General features: G+C 42.8%; 1 long non-coding RNA gene across 2 annotated transcripts in view; it reads right to left on the bottom strand.

Moving 5' to 3' along the window:
• Positions 1-21,604, bottom strand: part of LOC147363037 (uncharacterized) — a 147,770-nt gene that overhangs the window by 73,533 nt on the left and 52,633 nt on the right. For both annotated transcript variants that reach the window (XR_015136721.1, XR_015136720.1), the window contains exon 2: positions 12,493-12,634. This is a non-coding gene — a long non-coding RNA (uncharacterized LOC147363037). The remainder of the gene's footprint in view (positions 1-12,492; positions 12,635-21,604) is intronic.

Raw genomic sequence — 21,604 nt, 5'->3', positions numbered from 1 at the left:
TCACTTCATAGATAAGGAAACCGAAATTTAACAAAGTAACAAAATAGAAACTTAGGTCCCTGACAGGATGGAGCCCTTTTATCCATTCTGGATTGCTTAGGGGAGAAAAAAATCAACTTCTGCCTGGTTTAAGCCTCTGTTATATCAGGTCTTCATGACAACAGCTGAATCAGTATCTGTAATGACAAATGGGCAAAGTCAACCTGGAAAACAGAGGTTTGCCCGTGGCATGGCCACCATCCTCATCTCAGAAACTGACGTGCCAAGGGGCCATGTTCGTCTCTGTGTGAGGCTGGAGATTTCTGAAGACCTCTACACCAGGCTACACAAGAGGTGGGAGGAGCCCATCTCTGCAGCAAGGTGCTGATGCTTTTATTTATGTAGATCCATAAATGTCCCAGTAGTTTTTACGAGCGTAAAGCAGAAAATTATCAAATCAGAGCAAGGCTCACTAAGCCAAGAGCTGACACTCCAAAAAAGAGGCCTCATCTCACAAAAACAGGGTGTGTGTATATTTGGAGGATGTAAGATCATAGGAGAAACTAGATAAGCAATCTAATCTGGTCTGAAGTCTGGGAAAAAGAAAAGGAGAGTGAGGTGAAAGAGGCTGAGCTGAGTCACAAGGGGCTGGTTTGGGAGGTGCACAGAAGGATTCAAAGTGTTTTTTCAAATTCTTTTTTCATTGAAAAATTACTATAATAGTGAAAGAATGTTTTAAGCTTCTGTGATTTCACTAGTTTTTAACAGAACTTTAAAAGGAATCTTTGATATAAACATCCCTTCTAGTTTTTGTACTGGTTATTATCAATTTTATCTACAAGTTAATTCAACTCTAAAATTTCTAATTATATTTCCCCATATTTCTACACACCCATTGCTGTTGTTGGGAAAGTCACTTAACTCACAGAGCCTCAATTTTCTTGTCTTTAAAATGGGGTTAATAATACCTATAATAATACTCCATAAAAATGGGATTGTTATTGAGGATTAACTGAAGTAAAGAGGGTCAAACACTTAGCAGAGGTTCTGCCACAGAGTCAGTGTAACCCAGAGGCATCATTCTCCCTAAAGAGTTAAAGTTTCCCCCAGAATCCAGTTCAAGGGCCCTGAGAGTTCAAAACATCCCCTTCAATTCTGTAAATTTCTGACAGTGAACTTTCTCAAGGTTCTATCTCCATGCTCATAAGCTATTTCTTTTCTGTTCACATCAAACAGCAAAGGAGTAGCATATAAAAGATTGGATACATAAATCAATAGTTGATTGATGGAATGCTAGACAGCAATAAAAAAGAACAGATCATTGTTACAGGGAGCAATACAGTTTAACTCACAGTTGTAATGTTGGCTGGAAGATATTAGATACAAAATGCCACAGACTCTGTGGTCCCCTCATACAAATTTCCAAAAGAGGCAAAACTGAGCTATGATGACAGATATCACAGTAGTAGTTACTTTAGGGGGAAGATGATGGGGAGAGGGGACAAGGCAGGGGTTTAAGTAATATCCAATATCTCGATCTGCAAGATAGTTACACAAACATGTTTACTTTGTAAAAAATACATCACCCAGTTCACCCTTGATTTGTGTAGTTTATTTATGTTCTACTTCAATTAAAAAGTTAATTTGTGGGGCAGGGGGAAGGATAAATTGAGAGTATTGAATTAACTCTCACATTAGGTACAAATTACCATATATCAAATAATCAACAGGATTTACTATATAGCACAAGGAACTATATTCAATATCTCATAATAAATAAACATGGAAAAGGAGTGAGAAAGAATACAGATATAAACATACATATGTATAACTGAGTCACTTTGCTGTGACTCAGTTGTATTTGAATATTTGAATATTGTATTTGAAACTAATACAATATTGTAAATCAATTATATTTCAACAAAAGAAAAAAGTTAATTTACAAAGTGGGGGGGTCTGAGCTGCCACAGGAGCAGATTCCAATGCAGGATGCCTGGCTTGCCCTGAATGCACCAACCCCACTCCCTCTCTGCCATCTCCTCTCTAGTGTCCAAACACATTCCCCCCCTTTCTCAGGCAGAACAATTTTTCCAAGTCTAAGGGTCCAGGAGAAGCTTGAAGTCTGCTCTTACGTGTCATGGTGATGAATTTCTTCCTTCCAAATTCTTTTCTCATTCACATCACTGTGATAAACTCCTTTATGTGTGTGTGTATCTTTTTCTCTTAAAGAACTTCTAAGAGTGAGATCACATCTTTATGACGTTTTATTCGTATGGCCACTGAGTTTTCTTAAGTTGGGGGTACCCAGTCACAGCATCCAAGGGATTTTCATACACAATTAGTTCTTGCTAGTTTGTAGACCAGGAAAAAACACCACTCCTGAGGACACCAGCCTGGCTACTCTTAAGCCATTCCCTAAAAAGGATGTTACTTCCCCTGAACTCGAGGTGATTGTTCATCTCAAATGTGTCATCATTCACATTCACGCATTCCACGAACATGACTACCCAGGCCTGGTACTGTGCTGTGTGCTAGGATGAGCATTACAATGGTGTGCAGCCAGCACAGCGATCTCTGCTTTCTGGCAATGTCTGCTTTCTTCCTAATAGTTCTTGGGAAGGAGAAGAAGGAGAGTCATCCCCAGTGAAGGAGGGCATCTCTCCTGGTGGGAGAGGAGGTGTTGAACAGACCAAACAAGACATGATCTTTGTGACACAGTGAGCTCACATGTGTGCATGCATGTAGATGCTCTCTTAGCTTCAATTCTCCCCCCAAAAGACCCTGACACAAAGATTTGAGTGCAGTTTTTGTGGGGAGGTGATCCGAGTCAACACAACAAGAATAGAAGTGAGGGAGGGAAAACATCCATGAAGGGGACATTTTAAAAAATATTTATTGATTTATTTAGGGCTTCCCTGGCAGCTCAGCTGGTAAAGAATGCGCCTGCATTGCAGGGGACCTGGGTTCGATCCCTGGGTTGGAAAGATTTCCCTGAAGGAGGGGATGGCAATCCACTTCAGTATTCTTGCCTGGAGAATTCCATGGACAGAGGAGCCTGGCGGTCAACAGTCCATGGAGTCGGACAAAGTCGGCAAAAAGTCGGACATGACTGAGAGACTAAGCACAGCACACTGATTTATTTAGAGCCTTCCCAAGTGGCTCAGCGGTAAGGAATCCACCTGCCAATGCAGGAGACACGGGTTCTATCCCTGGGTCGGGAAGATCCCCTGGAGAAGGAAATGACAACCCACTCCAGTATTCTTGCCTGGAGAATCCCATGGACAGAGGAGTCTGGTGGGCTATAGTCCATGGCACTGCAAAGAGTCGACAGACTTAGTGACTAAACAACAAATTGATTTATTTACCCACAGGACCACCAGGGAAGTCCCATGAAGAGACCGTTTTAAAACCAAATAGCAACAAGGCTAACTGGAGCTTAACCCCACTGGAAGCTCTGGAGTCCACACAGCAGAGTCATCTCAGAGTTATCGCATCTGAGTAGCTGCTGCTGCACCAATTCGCATCTTCCACTGCTGGGGGCTGCTCTGGAGCTGGGGGGAGTTCAGTTCTCTGAAACTTCTGGCCTGTCATCAGCCACATGGCCGCCAGTCTAGCAGGCTCCGGCTGCCAGAGAAAGCCCAGTGCATTGGGAGATCTGGCCAGCATTCACACGGTGGTAGAGGCCCTGGGAAATATTGTAGGGGTGTTGACAGTGTCTGCTTCACACATGCTTGCATTTCAGGGGCAGAGACAACTCTGGGAAGCCCTATATCTCTATACATAATGTCAGAAGAATAAGAAACTTGTGTCCCCTCTCAGCACACATGGAAGTGAGGCTCAGGTCAGAATAGCTCCTGGGAAATGGATAAATACAGAGCTTTACCTGAAAATCTGTTAGTTTCCCAGCACCTGGAGTGCTGGGCTGTGCTTCCGGGGGCAATGACCCTAGACAGGGTGTTCATGTATGGGCATATTTGTTGGTTTCTTTCCATGCAGTGTGGCAGATCAGTGTATTTCATGGCCCGAGTCCTAGCAACCAGTTCAGGGATGAACTTATGATCCACATTAGTAAAATTCAGAATTAATTCTAGAATGTTTTCTGGAATAACAAGGAAAATATTCTCTCTTTCTGCAAGACATGAAACTGGGAATCTGTAAGCCTGGAGCTATGGAGGCCGCTGTATAAAAGGAAACTGCCTGAAGAATGGCAACAGAGAAAAAAGAAAAGAGCCAAAGGCTGTGAAGCACCCGAGGGCTGATGACATCACAGGAACTACGGGGTCTAGCTATGCCTGAGTACCAACCAAATACCCTCCTGACTTTTCAGTTATGTGTATTAAGATGAATACGATTTGCTAAACCAATTATTTTTTCTGTCACACATCTGGAAGAGTTTTCGCAAATATAAGATGTGAACTTGCAAACAGTAAGATTTCCAGGCAAGCCCTGGTTGAAAGAACCAAGAAAAATGTCAACTGCTCTTTTTTAAAAAAAAAAAAATTATTTTTAAATTTGGAAGACAGCTGCTTTACAATATTGTGTAGGTTTCTGCCATATATTAACATGAATCAGCCATAGGTATACATATGTCCCCTCCCTCTTAAACCTCCCTCCCATATCCCACCCCATTCCACCCCTCTAGTTAACTGCTCTTAATGCTTCTCAGAACTAATTTTCTGAAACATTGGTGAATGGCATCTTAAGGGTTAACATTGTAATACAATCAGTCCTTAGAAGTGAGTTTAAACCTCTCCTTCTTTATCTCTGGAAAATAACTGATGGGACACTTGCTAGAGAAAAATCTACATTGGCTGGTTAAAGAAATAAGTGACTTCAAGTGCCTTCCAATGAGTTATTGGCCCATTAGAGCCTCAGCCAGAGTTTTCTGGCATCTTTCAAGGCCAACCAGGGTAAGAGATCAGAATAGGATCGCATAGTAATAGCTAACATTTTTGAGCACTTATTATGTGTCTGGTAGAGTTCTAAAGATGGAGAAGGCAATGGCACCCCACTCCAGTACTCTTGCCTGGAAAATCCCATGGACGGAGGAGCCTGGTAGGCTGTAGTCCATGGGGTCACACAGAGTCGGACACGACTGAGCAACTTCACTTTCACTTTTCACTTTCATGCATTGGAGAAGGAAATGGCAACCCACTCCAGTGTTCTTGCCTGGAGAATCCCAGGGACGGGGAAGCCTGGTGGGCTGCTGTCCATGGGGTCGCACAGAGTCGGACACGACTGAAGTGACTTAACAGCAACAGAGTTCTAAAATGTTTAAGAATCCTATGAGATAGGCACTATATTTATCCTTGCTGTACAGATGAGGAGTTGAAGAAGAGAGGCTAAGTAACTTACTAAAAGTCACACAGCTGGGGCATAGTGGGACCAGGATTCAATCCAGGAATCTAAAACCTACACTCTTTTCTCATTGCCCCACATAAAGAAAGGACCCAAATCTGCTTTCCACTAATGCCACAGCACCAGCAGAGCATGTCCCCAACCTATTCCTACAAGTGAGATGTGAACTATTCCTCTCAGGATGAGATGGGCCAAGAGTAGTCAGGCATTTGGGGGCAGAGGCTGTTTTGTGGAATTAGTAGTATGTGGTAATACAGCTAAAGTCTTGGGGAACATTCCTGGGGGAAGGTGGGGTCTAGCTCCTCTCCATGTCCCTTTCCTTCTCCTTTTCCGTGTCACCATACCAAAGCACCTCATCCTCAATGTCCTATTTCCCTCACTATCCGCTGATGGCCTCACCACCTGTTCCACCAAGAAGAGAGCATCTGAGCCCCTCAGGTTCCTGCTCCCATAAGTGTACCAGCATCTCCAAACATAGGAGCCCAGGTTCCTATGCTTAGCCTGAGGATGTGTCCCATCTCCTCCAGGCTTTGCCTTCACTCCGGATCCCATTCCTGTTACCTCTGCAGACTTCCCAGACCTGATTATTTTCTCTCCACCCTGGCTCCCTCTCCTTAACCAGTAAGACTGCCCAACTCCCTCCCAACCTAAAAAAAAGTTAAAAAGCCAACCGCCAACTCCTTTTCATTGCCACACCTCATGAGAGAGGTCCACAGTGGTGTTTCTACTTCTTCACACCCAGTCTCTCTGCAGCCCGCTGCTGTCTGGTTTCTGCCCACCACCCGCTCCCTTTACAAACTGTTCCTGTGCCAAGCTTGGATGACCTAATCTTATTTGACATCCCTACTGCATTGGCAACTCCCTTCTCCTTTTTTGAGTGTGAATAATAGTGTGGCAGTAAAGAGTGCTGTCTCAGGAGACAGACTATCTGAATTCAAAGTCCAGCTTCTACCTGTGTGACCTTGAGCAAGTGACTTAATCTCTCTGAGCTCCATTTTTCTCTTTCTTAGAGGTACTTAAAAAATTCATTCATTTATTTATTTGGTTGCATCAGGTCTTAGTTGCACCAATCAGGATCTTTCGTTATGGCACCCAGACTCTCTAGTTGCGGCACGAGGGTTCAGCAGCGAAAGGCTTGGTTGCCTGTGGCTTGTGGAATGTGGGATCTTAGTTCCCTGACCACATCCCCTGCATTGCAAGGCAGATTCTTAACCACTAACCCAACCAGGGAAGTCCCTCTTAGAGGTACTTATAATAATGGTGGTTTACACAATCAAGTACCTTAGACTGGATGAAATATGGTACCTTGCTACACAGAGATTAATGATGTTTCTCTCTGTTAAAAGCCTTAGTGACTCTCTTTTGCCTGGAGTATGACATCCAACTCCTTAACCACAAATACAGGGCCTATTCCCATCTCCCCCAACTCTACCAACACCAGATCACAGAGATGCCTCCACAAACTACTCTCACTTCTTCAGGGGGTCAGTTCAGAGGGGAATATGGGGTGGGAGATTCCTGGAGCCTCTGCTATGGAAGTCAGCAGGCTGGACCTGCATTCACTTTCCCCCTCTCTGAGTCATGGCTAGAAAATTATTTTTCAACAAGAAATAAAATATTAAAATTTCAGATTTTATTTTATAAAGATAGAACACTTGAAACTAAAAGGCATTTAAAAACTAGGATTCGATGTGGGAAATAATGAAAAAGAACATGTTTTGGGAAAACAATTCTATTTCATACATGTATAAATATTGTTCAGTGTGTATGTTTCAAACCCATGTTTAAATGGTTTCTAAATTTTGGAATAGAGTTGATGTCACAAGAAATGTGATATTTCATTCAACTACAGGTTCACAATAAAGATTTGTTATGGTGTTCTTGAACTTGATTGTTCTTGAACTAATTTTTTATTAGTTTGGTGTTTTATTCCAAGCTATCAGAGAAGCCCTCTTAAATAACTATAGATTAGAAATTACAAAAATAGTAAAAGAGGCTTTATGTACTCCTATAATTTATTCTTAACAGATGCTAGAAACCAATATAATGAAATATGTCCATAACATTTAAAAGTTCAAATAAAACTTACAAAAGAGGGGTTTTGTGCATTTTGTATATATTTGGGGGATAAATTCCACTTGGTCACAACGCATTATTATTATTATTATGTATTGCTGAACTTCATTTGCTTATATTCTGTTGAGGATTTCTGTGTCTATATTCACAGGTATATTGGTCTATCACTTCATTTCCTTAGATGTCTTGTCAGGTCTTGATATCAGGGTTATTCATATCTCCTAAAATGAATTTTAAAACTTTCCCTTCTTCTCTCTTTTTGAAATCGCTTGTGCATGATTTATACTTTTTTTCTCCTTAAATGAATCTAATTCACAAGTGAAATCATCTAGGCATAGGGAGCTTCCCTGGTGGCTCAGATGGTAAAAGCATGTTTGCAATGCGGGAGACCCAGGTTCTGTCCCTGGGTGGGGAAGATACCCTGCAGAAGGAAATGACAGCCCACTCCAGTACTCTTGCCTGGAAAATTCCATGGATGGAGGAGCCTCGTAGGCTACAGTCCATGGGGTCGCAAAGAGTCAGACACACTGAGCAACTTCACTTTTCTTTGTGGCAAGCTTCTGATAATGAATTGAATTTCTTTATAAAATATAGATTATTTAGATCTTCTGTTTCTTCTGGGTCAATTTTGGTAAGTTGTACTTTTCAAAGAAAGTTCATCTCACTTAGTTATCAACCTTACTGGCATAAAGTTGTTCATAGTATTCCCCTATTACCATTATAATGCCTGTAGGAGTGGTCCTTCTTCCATCCCATATATTGGTAACTTGAATTTTCTCTTTTTTTAACTGATCAGTCTTACTATGGGTTTATAAATTTTATGAAACTTCAAACAACCAGTTTTCAAGTTTGTTAAAAATCCCTACAGTTTGTTTTCTGATATACTGATTTCTATTTTATGTTTATTGTTTTTTCTTTCCTTGGGTTTAATTTCCTTATTTTTCTTTTTAAAGTGGAAATTTGGATAATTAATTTTAAACCTTTCTTCTTTTCTAATATGATCAGGTTGGTGCTATTGATTTCTCTCTAAGTGCTGTACCCTATAAATTTTATAAATGGAAATGTAATATTGACTTTTTATCATTCTGCTTAAATATTTTCTAATTTCTCTTAAAGTAGCTTATTTAATCCATATTTATTTAGAAGTATTAAATATTTAATATTCAAATATTTATAATTATCTAGGTATTTTATTCAGTTTAATTTCATTCCATTGTGGTCAAAGAACATAGTCTGTAAGATTTCATTCTTTTGAAATGTGTGAATATAAACAAGTATGTAACTTGCTTTATAGAAAATGGAAAATAGTTATCAGAGAGGTGAGGATAAAGTACTGTGAGAGTGGCGAGAAAAGGAAATTTCACCTGGGCTCAATCATGGAAGGCTTATGGAGGGAGGTGGCATTTGAGCTGGGTCTTGAAGGATGGATAGGATTAAGAAATAAGACTCAATTTTCCTTAAAAGGAGAAATTGTGATTATCTTATATGAAACCCAGGACCTCAGAGCACTGCTGAGCACAGCTGAATGCTCAGCACTGCTGAGTGCACTTCAAACAGGTTTCATTAAAGTGACCACCAACCTATGGTGCCAATTCTTTCCTCTAAACTTCCTTAAAATACCTGCTCCCAAACCACCACTTAAATACTTTGAATTTTGAATCTGGTCACCTCCTGTTTTAGAAACTCAAGCTACACGATATATTCTGAACTAGTAACAACAACAACCAGATTTCATAACTTGAAAAGCATCTTTGTTTTCAAGTTCCCTGTACTCATCATTCTAAGCTTTCTTTTTATGCCTACAAATACAGGAGTTTAAGAAGTGAGATACACTGGGAAGTCTGTATTTGTAGTCACCCCTCTTCCTTTCGGAGAAGTTTGGAATTCTCAGTGACATCACTGGAGAAAAGCTCTATTTGTCACTACAGTCATGTGGCAAGAGTCACTCTTGAAAGTGTCACAGGCAGGAGGCAAGTGCCTCATGGGGATCTATGTCATCTGAAAATAACTCTTTGATCAGAGCCTTCTGTGTGAGTGATGCAATTAAACCTGGGCCTGAATCCATTATCCCCCAGCCAAGCAACATAGAGAATGAGATGGTTGGATGGACATGAGTTTGAGCAAACTCTGGGTGTAGGACAAGGAAGCCTGTGCTGCAGTCCGTGGGGTCGCAGAGAGTCAGACACGAAATCGCAACTGAACAAGCAATATGTAGGCTACCTTTCAGCTCTGTAGAATCTTGAGGGCTCACAGCCGCCATCCCAGAGCGCAGGGCAGGGATGGTGTTCTTACCTGTTTCTCATTGAAAGTCCCTCAAGGGACTGAGCAGGACCCAGTTGAGCCTCTTCTTCCCTGAGCTCAGCACACGGTGGGTGTGGCCTTTGCCCTGCTCTGCTCTCTTAGAGGCTAGATGGTCACCCTTATCTTGACTCTTGCTTAGGGACTGAGCTCCCTATGTGGAAGGGTTTGCTTGGAATGCTTGCTCAGATCTTCTCTGACAAGCTGACACCTACCTTCCTGCCTAAAGTTAATAGTCTTGCCAGATGTCATGGGCTTGCCTGTGTCATAGGTGCCCTGGGGACCTGTGAGTGGTCTGAATGGCTGAGTCCTGACAGCTGACTCTCAAAAGACTCCAAAGCCACATCAAAGTCTATCAAGGCCTTCAGTTCCAGATAGAATCATTTACTATAATTCCTGGCAAGAAAGGTGGAATCCAAAGTCAGGGTGAGGGTTAGTCCTCTGTGGGTCTAATGAAGCCTATTTGAAAAAAATCAGCTGCTGTTCCATTTGGTCTTGCTGAAAGGCCATGTCCTCTGGCTAGTGGCTGATTTTGGACACACCAGCATGCCTGCCCATGTGTGACACACTTCAGCCGTGTGTTTACAATGAAACCTGCAGCAAAGTCCCCACCTCTAGTGAGCAGTACTTCCTTGGCTTTTGCAATTCCTAGGCTGAAGGGCTCCCTAATTAGGACAGTGGTGAAGATGAAACTCTCCCCAGAATGCTTCTCTTCAGAGGCACCTGATCTTTTGTGTTAGAGACACAGATAAAATGTGAGGGCAGAAAATGCCTCTTCCTCTGCAAGCACACCATCTCCAGCAATGACATCTGATTGTTTCTCAGGCTGAGTTATCTTGGCAAAGCCTGCCACCTCAGTTCTTAACACCAGGCAGAAAATGGGCACCTGGTACCTCGCTCTCCAATTGCGGAGTGAAGAATGTACAGGGAACCTCCGGGCTAGAGGCCCCCTTGAGGTTGCGAGGCCTGGATGAGTGTTTTTCTTTAAAAATTATTTTTTTTTAATTGGAGGATAATTGCTTTACAATGTTGTGTTAGCTTCCGCCTTACAACAATGTGAATCAGATGTCAGTGTACATATGTCCCCTGTCTTGAACCTCCCTCCCAACTCCCACCCCATCCCAGCCCTCTAGGTTGTCACAGAGCACCGGGTCGAGGTCCCTGGCAACTTCCCACTAGCTATCCATTTTACATATTGCAATGTATATGTTTCAATGCTACTCTCTCAATTCATCCCACCCTCTCCTTCCCCAACTGTGTCCAGGAGACTGCTCTCTATGTCCTTTCTCTATTTTCTGCCTTGCAAACAGGTTCTTCAGTACCATATATCTAGATATATGCATTAATATACAATATTTGTTTTTCTCTTTCTGACTCACTTCACTCTGTATAACAGGATCTAGGTTCAGCCACTTCACTTCAACTGACTCAAATTTGTTCCTTTTTATGGCGAGGAACATCCCATTGTATATATGTACCACATCTGTCAATGGATATCTAGGTTGCTTCCATGTCCCGGCTCTTGTAAACAGTGTTACAGTGAACAATGGGGTGTGCTGGTGCTCAGTCACGTCAGTCATGTCTGACTCTTGGTGACCCTATGCATTGTAGCATGTCAGGCTCTTTTGTCCATGGGATTTTCCCAGCAAGAATACTGGAGTGAGTTGCCATGCCCTCCTCCAGTGGATCTTCCCAACCCAGGGACTAAACCCACGTCTCCTGCATCTCCTGCACTGGCAGGCAGGTTCTTTACCACTGAGCCACTGGGGAAGCCTGAACACTGGGGTACATGTGTCTTTTTGAATTATGGTTTTTGCAGGGTGTATGCCCAGGAATGGGATTGCTAGGTCATATGGTAGTTTTATTCCTAGTTTTTTTTTTTTTTTTTAAGGAATCTCCGTACTGTTCTCCATACTGGCTGTATCAGTTTATATTCCCACCTTAGAGCATTTAGGGGCAAACACTTCAATCTCGAGTCTGGCATCTTCTTCCTGATGGGTTGGTTTATGTCACTAGTCCGTCCCATCAACTCACCAATTACTTCCTTACTTACTCCTCCCTATTTTCCTCTCTCTTTGCAGAGGAGGCTACTATTTGAGGACTGCAAGGTTTGGAGGCTTGTAGACTGAGACTGAAAACTAGAAAGAGGCCCAAGTGAAAAAATGAAACGCCTAACAGATATATGCCTATGGCATATATTTTTCAGGAGAGGAAGGAACGCTGATGACCAGAAAGGCCAAGGGAAGGCTGCTGGCAACACCTCTTACAGATTTTGATAATGCATTTATAAGCCAGGCCAAATGCTACAGAAAGACATGTTCCAAATGTAATGGGTTTGACAAGCTGGGGTAATGTCAATGTCATATTTGTTTGAGATGTTTCCAGCATCCTCCCAGAATGTGCCCAGAGCAATAACTATTACAACAACCTCATCGAAACAGGAGTGCCCTGGCGTGTTCCACCCTCCACTTTAGGGGTTAGGCTTCATGTATTAGCATACATTCCCGACACTTAACAGAACTCCTTCCTTGTGTATAAGATACTCGGGCTCGAAATAATTGGTTTGCACTTAAATGCCCAAATATGATTATATAACTTTGATTCAATTAACAGGTCTGACTTGATTTAAACCTTGCCTAGGAATGAGCCAAACAGTCATCTAAATAATAATTAGAACAAGACAAACCAGCCTGGCTGGTCTCCAGTGTGGAAGATTAAAGGAACTTCCAAGTCATCAGATGGACCTGAGGATCCAGAGGTCCCAAGACTATGCTCACTTACCTTTGAGACCCAGGGCTAATGGTCTGGGGTTCACTCACAGTGGTCAGTGAGGGCTCTGACCATTGCTCCCTCTATCCAACTCAGCAATGATAAAATGGAGTCCAGGAAAGGTGATGTTGCCAGGCCAGGTTTGTTCCATCAGCTGAAAGCAGAGTGAAGACTCAAGTTCAGCACAAATGGCTGTAGAGTTTATCTCATTCAACCTCCCTCCCAGTATAAGACCCTCTGACTGTCATCATCCCTCTGCTTGACCTCTGTCAACAAACACCCATTACCTCCACCAGTCTTGGATAGTTCCAACTATGATAAATTTTTCCTTGTTTTGAGCTCAAACTCATATTCCTATAACTTTCATCCAAAGATCCTTTTATCCTTATCATTGTTATTTCTTGTTGCTTAATCACTAAGTCGTGTCCGACTCTTTGCAACCCCATGGACTGCATGCAGCACACCAGGCTTCCCTGTCTTTCATTGTCTCTGGAGTTTGCTCAAACTTATGTCCATTGAGTCAATGATGCCATCCATCCAACCATCTCATCCTCTGTCAACCCCTTCTCCTTCTGCCCTCAATCTTTCCCAGCATTGGGTCTTTTACAATGAGTCGGCTCTTCCTGTCAGGTGGCCGAAGTATTGTAGCTTCAGCTTCAGCATCAGTCCCTCCAATGAATATTCAGGGTTGATTTCCTTTAGTATTAACTAGTTTGATCTCCTTGCTGTCCAAAGGACTCTCAAGAGTCATTTCTTAACTTCCTCAATTCCACTCCTTCAAAATAGATCCTGGATCTTTAAAAAATCTGCTCTGCTAAGGTACGTTAACCAGCTTAGACTCATGGTTTCTTACAAAACCCAATCGTGGGCCCTGCCTTGAATTTTGAATGTTTCAAAATTCAATAGCCCCATCGTTGAACACCAAAACAGCCCCAGATCTGGCAAAGTTCAGAGGAATTAAGGAATCCAGAACTTTGCTGTACAAAGTCATTGGAAGACTAGAAAAAAATTGAGAGGAAAATAAAATAACTAATTAGAGGCTTTGCCATAGAATAATATATGTTGATGAGAAAATCTGAATTGTTTTTCTGAATAGATTTTTATATCAATTTCATGGTGTCATTTATGATTAGCAAATGATGATACAGTATGTCTTTCATAATATTGGAAATGGATCCCACTGATCCAATAAGTTTGCAGAAGGAGAGGCCAGATTACCCAGTATCTTGATTAGATGTTTCATTTGAAGAGATTAGATAGAATTCATCACAGTTTACACAATGCATGGCACCTAAGATGCTGGGAGCTGTGTACCTGCCTGCCTTTGCCACCAGACTGTGAAGTCCTTGAAGGCAGGAAGAATGTCCCCTTCATCACTGTACCCTCAAGGTTGGCACAGGTTTGTCAGTAAAGCATCACTGGCCCACAGCCTCCATGAGAGAAGGGCTTTGGCTTCTTGGGTGGGGCAGCTGCCACCTTCAGGGTTTGATTTCTCACCACAGTTCACTGTTAACCCAGAATCCCTTGGCTTTCCACTTCTAATTGTAAATTACTTAGAAGTCTGGGAATCCCATCCTGATGTAAAGGGGTGGGGAAGTATGAGTGAGGGGCTGGTGAGTACCTGCGTGATGGTGAACTGGTTCTGACACTGTTCTCTGTTCTCTCCACCACCTTCTTTCCCTTCTCTCTCCACCCCCTTCATGCTCAACCATGGGACAGGAGAGAGGCCACAGTGTTCCTGGCACTCCCAGGCTTCAATTCTGTCTTTGCAGGTAACAGATAGAGACCCCGGCTTTGAGATAACCAACTTGGGATTCAGCTTAATCCTCCCCTATAAGCCAACTAGGAAGAAAAAAACCTATCAAGAGTCCCTCTTCGCCTACAGGCCAAGGGGGAGGGGTTGTTTTGGGAGTACTGATGTCCTCGGGCAGTCTCTTTTCTGGCCTTTGCCCAGAATGACCCAGTTACGTGGCATATGGCATACAGGATGGCTGGGGTGGGCCTGCCCTGTGGGAATGAATGGGACTGGAATGAAACAGATGATCAGTTCCATTTCCCATTGTTCATCCTAGCCAGAGGAAGCTGTGTATTAGATGGCTCTGGTTGCATTTGTCCCCAGTTAATAATCTTGCCTCATCTGTAGAATGATGGCCCTTTTACCCCTGGCTCCACCCAATCTCCTCAAGTCTTCCCCCAGCCTGTCTCAACTCATGCTTTCCCTTCACAGTGCCTCCTCTTTATCCTCAAATACACCATATTCTTTGACACCACTGAGTCCCTTCTATCTGAAATAGCTCTCCCCAATCCTCCCTCCGTTGTCTACACCCAACTCTGATGTCACCTTCTTGCTGTAGCTTGCCATAACAAAGCAAAATTAATGACTCCCTCTTCCAAATTTCCATAGAACTTTGTCTATATCGCTTGTCATATGATATGACAGCATTCATTCCCATGTCTGTCTCACTGGTCGAACAATGCACTCCTCGGAGGGGAGGGACCATTTCTTATTCCTGCATACACCCCCAGGGCCTGGACACAGAAGTGGCTTCATGAATGTTGTTGCTGCCGTGGCAGCAGCAGCATCAGAAGACATTTTGTTTTTTTGCTCCAAGGGTCCCGGGAAGCTCCTGGGGACCAGGAGCACAGGACAGGTTCCAGAGTGAGAGGATCTCGCCTCCCTTTCTTACCACATTCTCCAGGCGGGTCTCAGTTTGAGTACTAGAGGAGAGAGTCTGTCATTTCTAGAGCAAGGAGGGTGTTCTGGGGGCAGAGTTTGGTTTGGGGGCTCAAAGTGTCCTTTGAAGGACATCAGGGTTATTTCTCAAATCCATGAGGATGGCTCCCTAAGCAAGAGGTACAGATAGACAGATGGAGTCACAATTTACTACCTGGCTTGTGCATGGGGTTGCAAAATGTTGGACACGACTGAGCGACTAAGCACACACAACTTTGAACAAATCTCAATATGTTCACTTATACACAAGGGGAAGATGATCAAACCTGGTGTTGCTGTGAAGATTAATAATTACTACTTATTGGATTTATTATAGCAGAATGAGCTCTACAAACATCATCTGGTGAGAAAACAAGAGAGACAGAACAATGACACCATATGAAAAGGACATGGAAAAATGCAAAAGACTACACAAATGTTACTACAGCTTTTGCTGAAAGTACATTGAAACTTCAAAACCTTCATCCAGTTAGGAACTGAAGCTGGAAAAAAAAAAAGATATTTTTCCTGGACCACTGTAAATGGTGGTTCTAGGAAGTACAAAGGTGAGGGGATGGCAGGGACAGCTAATTGTCCACCAACAAATCGTGCCTCATCTTCCTGGCTGAATTATTTCTGGAAGTGGCTGCCCAGCCAGGGATTACATTTCCCAGCTTCCTATGTATGTAGGTGGGGCCATATAATAGGTTCTCCTAAGGAATGGGATCAAATGACAGATGTCACTTGCATGTCAAGATGGTTAAGAAGGGGATGTGAAAAGCCAAGAGGTTAAAACAACCCAACTGTCCATTAACGCATGAATGGATAAACGAAATCTGGTGTACACATACCATGGAATATTATTCAGCCTTCAAAGGGAAGGAAATTCTAACAGGTGCCACAACATGGGTGAAACTTGAAGACATGGTGCTAAACAAAATAATCCAGTCACAAAAGGACAAATATCACAAGAGGCCACTTATATGAGGTATTTAGAGTAGCCGAATTCACAGAGACAGAGAGTAGAATGATAGTTGCCAGGAGCTGGGGGGTAGCAGGAAATGGGGAGCTAGTGTTTAATGGGGAAAGAGTTTCCATTTGGGAAGATGAAAAAGTTCTAGGGAGTTCCCTGGCAGCCCAATCGTTAAGACTCTGTATGGTCATTGCAAAGGGCATGGGTTTGATCCCTGGTCAGGGAACTAAGATCTCACACGCCAGAAGTGTAGCCAAAAAAAGAAAAAGTTCTGAAGATGGATCGCAGTGATGGCTACAAAGCAATGTGCATGTACTCGCCACTGAACTATATACTTTAAAAAGGTTAAATGGTAGATTTAATGTGTATTTTACTGCAATAAAAAAAGAAGAGGATGTGACTCCTCTACATCCGTCAGTTAGATGCAGAGGACTTCCAGGCCCTTGGATGGAAAAAGCCACACAATGGCAACAGCCACATGACAAAAAGTCGCTTGCTGACTAGGAATCAGGCACTAGACTCTTATGTGAGTGGTGAGTGGACTTCTAATGTGTTAAATCACTGAACTTGGGGCTTATTATAGCAGCTCGTGGCACCCTAACACAGCCTGCAGCCAATATTCATGGCTGATGTCATGGCATGATACCACTGCAACATGGTCCTCTGAGAACAAGACAGAAGATGCCGTCAGAACTTGGCTTGGTTTGGAGATGAGCAGACCTTTGTGCTGAGGGCACATTTCCAAGTTCAGCAGTTCTCAAAGACTGAATCACAACCCCCTGGCTGCAAGATGGATTCCAAGGACTTTATGACTGAGGAGTCTGTCTCCTTGAAAGACACATAACTCATTTAGTGATAGGAACTGGGTGTGGGCTTAGGCTATAGCAATGCAGAGGAGAAGGGAGCTGTGGGCCCCAGTCCACCACAGGCAGACAAGGGAACCTGTCCCCACACGCTGTCCTGGCCCAGGCTGCCCAGGGGCAGTGGCTCCTCATGGCTCCAGTGGGGAGCAGCCTTAGCTGAGTGTGGTGAGAGGGGCCAGGGACCATCCTGTCTTGGGCTCAAAGGACAATTGCCAGTGGGACCTGCACCAGGGCTCCTGGCTGTGCCACAGACTCCAGGATCAGCAGCAAGAGAAGTCCAAGACTCAGGGTTTGAGCAAGTGGGAGCAACCAGGACAGGCTTTGAGGCTCAGACAAGGTCATGGAATTACATACTGGCAGCAACTGCAGCAACCATACAAGCTGCTGTGGGCTCTGGCCCCTCGGGCTTTGGCGACCACCCAAGAACCCTGCGTTTGGCAGTGACTGAGGAGCTCCCAGGCTGAAGGCATGCATCTGAGGTGGCTCCAGTGGTCCAAGAGACCAGGAGTCTTCTAATTGTTGAAAAAAAATTTGGAAATGTTAAATATAAATGCCAAGTCCCAAATTAGATTATCTTTAAATTAATTATTCTAAGCCTCAGTTCTTCAGCTTTAAACAAAAATTGTCTTGCTTTTTGTCATAAGCTTTTTGTTTATATTAAAGACTATATATATATATATATATAAAAAGAGAGAGACAGACTGTTTATATTAAAGACTGTATATATATATATATATAAAAAGAGTCACTGTTGCATTTCAGATAATCGTCCTGGGAACCTGGACTTCCTGGGTTCATCACAGAACAAGTGACCTGGGGAAAGAAAGAAGGCCATCCTTACGGTAGAGCGGATGAAGCTGGAGCCAAAGTAATGGAACTGACAAAAGAGATGCAACCTCATTTCATTCTCAGTTTTGCAAAGAATTTACTGTTTTAATGACTTAGAGCAATTCAAGGTTACCCTATAATGACCATACTCTTACATGCATTCTTCCTGAGCTGCTAAGCTGGAGTGAAAGAGATGAAATGAGGGCCCAGGAATTGCACACATTTGACAGTTGTGTCAAAATCTGGCACTGTCTACAGAGGTGAATCATGAAGGTAAAGGTCATGTGAGTCACATTAAAATAAAGGCTGAGAATGATTGGGTTTTCTAGATTTTTTTCAAAGAGCCAATGTTAGTGGCCATCAACTCTGCTGTCAGCTATTAGTCCTCTTTAGCTTGTCTCAGGCAAGATGTGGGTTTGATCCCTATGGCAGGAAGATCCCCTGGAGGAGGACATGGCAATCCACTCCAGTATTCTTGCCTGGAGAATCCCATGGACAGAGGAGCCTGGTGGGCTACAGTCCACTGGGTGGCAAAGAGTCGGATACAACTGAAGCAACTTAGCACGCACGCACACACGCAGGCATTCACCATGTGATACAACATCAAGCTCTGAGGCATTCAGAGATGACAAGTGGCGTGACAGTCAAAGAAAAAAAGGTGCAGACCCAGACTTTCTTTAACACCCCATGTCTCTTGGAGTCATTCCCCCATCTTCCCCCATCTGTTGTGTTCTCCACCTCTGGGCTGATGTTCACTTTTTCTTTCACTATGGTCCAAGTGGTATGGAAGCACCTGCCTATGGTCTGAGCCTTATTTTTAAAAAGCTGTTCTGATTTCCCTGGCATCCTCCATGTTCTTATGAAGCCTCAGCCTGGGCCTGGTACAAAAGCCCACTTATAAAGCATCTTGAAGCCAGCCTTTGACATGCTGCCAAGACCACTTGGATCCCTTGCAGCTTCCTGGGAGCTGGTCCCAAAGGCTGAGCATCAGGCCTCCTGCCTGCCTAACCCGGGCAGGGCCCAGCCGAGAGTGGAAGCCCTTGCGAAACGGAGGCCTGACCTTTGTCAATCGGAGGTTAAGTCAGAGCTGCTGATCCGGAATCCCAGGTCCCACAACATGAAGACACTATCCTGCCACTCACTTGCCAGGATACCCAGCCCTGCCCCCCTCCCTCCTCCACCCATCTGGCTGGCAGTGCTCACCTGCGTGGGAAGCACTCACTGGGTCACGGGAATATTTTCCCATCCCCTACAGCGCCGGGGTGGGTTGGTGGTGGTGGTGACTTGGGGTCATTCAGTGCCCTGCCTCTCAGTCTCCTCTGGGCCTCCTGTCTTGCTGCCACTGGGAATGGGCTGAACCATTCCTGACCCCTGGAGTTGAGCAACACTGCAGGGAGGCCATGGGTGAATGAGGATAACCACGCTGGGTTTAGCATGCCTTGTGACGCACAAAGCACATGAATGCCAAACCCCGGCCCACTTCCATGGGGAGGCTGAGGCCTTGGGGGGAGGTGGAGAGCAGACTTATGTTCTGAGGGTCACCTCTGCCTCCTAGATTCTGCTTCCTCTGGATTTGTTCAGTTCGAGTCACTTTGGGACCTGTGTGCACTGTCCTAGGTCTGCACCTAACTCAGGTCATTGCCTCAGTTTCCACCAAAACCAAACCAAACACTCACGAAAGACCTGTGTGTGGTCCGTCAAGGGCTGCTCAGGCCAAGCAGGTTTAGGTTGCAGCAATACAAACAACTTTGAAATGAACTTTTGATCCTTAACAATCTTCTTTGAGGCTGTCCCACCTCTGAAGAGTTCTAACTGACCAGACTACCCCAAGTTGCTAACCAAGTGTGGTTCATTAGCCGGCTACACCGTAATTGCCAGTGTGGAATTGGGGGTCTGTTGGGGGGAGTGTGTGTGTACACGTGTGCATAAGAGACAGGCAACTTTGTATTTTTGGCTCATTTGTTTGGATTTTGGTGTTTTTTTTAGGACACCTGTTTTTAAGGGAAGTTTTAAATTTGGGGCTCCAAATCTTAAGTTTAAATAGCTGCAAAAAATTAAAAGTCCACTGTAAATCTGAAATATTTTAACAGTTTAAACATTTAAAAATCATTGCTGTCCCTCATTTAAATGTATCCAAATAGAATTGAAATATTAAAGAAATTGACATCCTCCATCACCCTTTTAAAAATATCACAAATGTGCACTTCCTTAACAGTAAGAAATTTTACATTATTTCTTCTTCTCTTTGAATTTGTATTTCCATTTCTCTTCCTCTATAAAACTTTATCATAATATACATTTATGATTAAAATACTTTATTAATCACTTTATCATATTTCTCTTAAAAATGTATACAAATTCAACTTTAGTAGTTTTTCTTTTTCTGTGGCCATAAAGTTCTCAAGCTGTGCTGTCCAACACTATAGCCACTAGCCACGTGTGACTATTAAAACTTTTTTAAATAAATAAAATTTGAAATTCAGCTCCTCATTCACACTAGCCACATTCCAGGTATTTAATAGCAACACGTGGCATATGGGGCTGTACTGGATGGAGCAAATCCAATCATCATGGAAAGTTCTGTTAGCGCTAGTCTACAGCAAGAAGATTTTCTTACAGAATGAGTTATCATTACAATTAGTAGTAACACACAATTCATCAAAATAACATAACTATATCACAGGTTTATTGAACATTTTAATAAAATATTATTATCCCAAAGAATATTTTGGAAATGCTTTTCTTAATGAAACAGTTGGTGCTTTCCCCTCCACATATCCATGGATAAATATTACTCTTTCCAGAATGAGAGTGGGTCATCATCAATTCTAGCTTTAATTTTTCACTTTTAAAAATGTAAGTGCTAAGAAAACATGTTCAGGATGGAGGGAATTTATTGTAGGAATTCATGCATAATAACAAGATCATTATTAATCATTTATCACGTGATATTGCTAAATGTTCTCTCCTTGGTTTCTCCTTCACCTTTGTTAAAATGATGGGATAACATCTGATTTGCAAACAGATCTGTAGTCCTATCTTTGGAGTAATTCACTTTCTCAGCTAGAACCAACACTTTGAATTGTCTCTTTGATTCCCGTCTGGAGATTTTTATCAAAGACAAAATGACAAGAAGGAGCACATCTTTCTTTTGAAAAATATGTGAAAAGGCCACTTAGAAAAGAGGAAAGGGGAAAGAAGAACAGATCAAACACAGGAGTATTCTCAGGGAGACCAATGTTAGTCAAGAGGACATCTAGAAATGAGCATCTAGAAATTGATTCTTTAATAGAATATGTATTACAACCTTTTAGAATGTCTTCCTGGACCCTGGGAATATGTTTACCCCAGTTTAAAGACCATTGCTCCAGGACTTCCAAGTGTTTCTCAATTTAGCTCTCACCTTCTCCTCTCTCGGCCTCCACTTTTTTAAAAATCCAAATATACAAATTATGTATTTGGATAAAAAATATTAAAGATTTATTTTTTTTCTTCTCTTTTTTTGGTTTCTTCCTTTCCAATATTTTATACCTAATATACATATATATACTTAAATAATATATATATATATATAGTTGCTGTTGTCATTGTTTAGTTGCTGTGTCTGATTCTTTGTAATCCTATGGACTGTAGCCTGCCAGGGTCCCCTGTCCATGAAATTTTCCCAGCAAAAATACTGGAGTGGGTTGCCATGCCCTCCTCCAGGGGATGTTCCCGACCCATGTCTCCTGCTTGGTAGGTGGATTT

Source organism: Bos grunniens, chromosome 11, assembly GCF_055505025.1.
Source record: "Bos grunniens cultivar Pamir isolate PY7600 chromosome 11, Bosgru_T2T1.0, whole genome shotgun sequence".
NCBI classification, from domain to species: Eukaryota; Metazoa; Chordata; class Mammalia; order Artiodactyla; family Bovidae; genus Bos; species Bos grunniens.
This window is presented reverse-complemented; position numbering and strand designations above follow the sequence as displayed.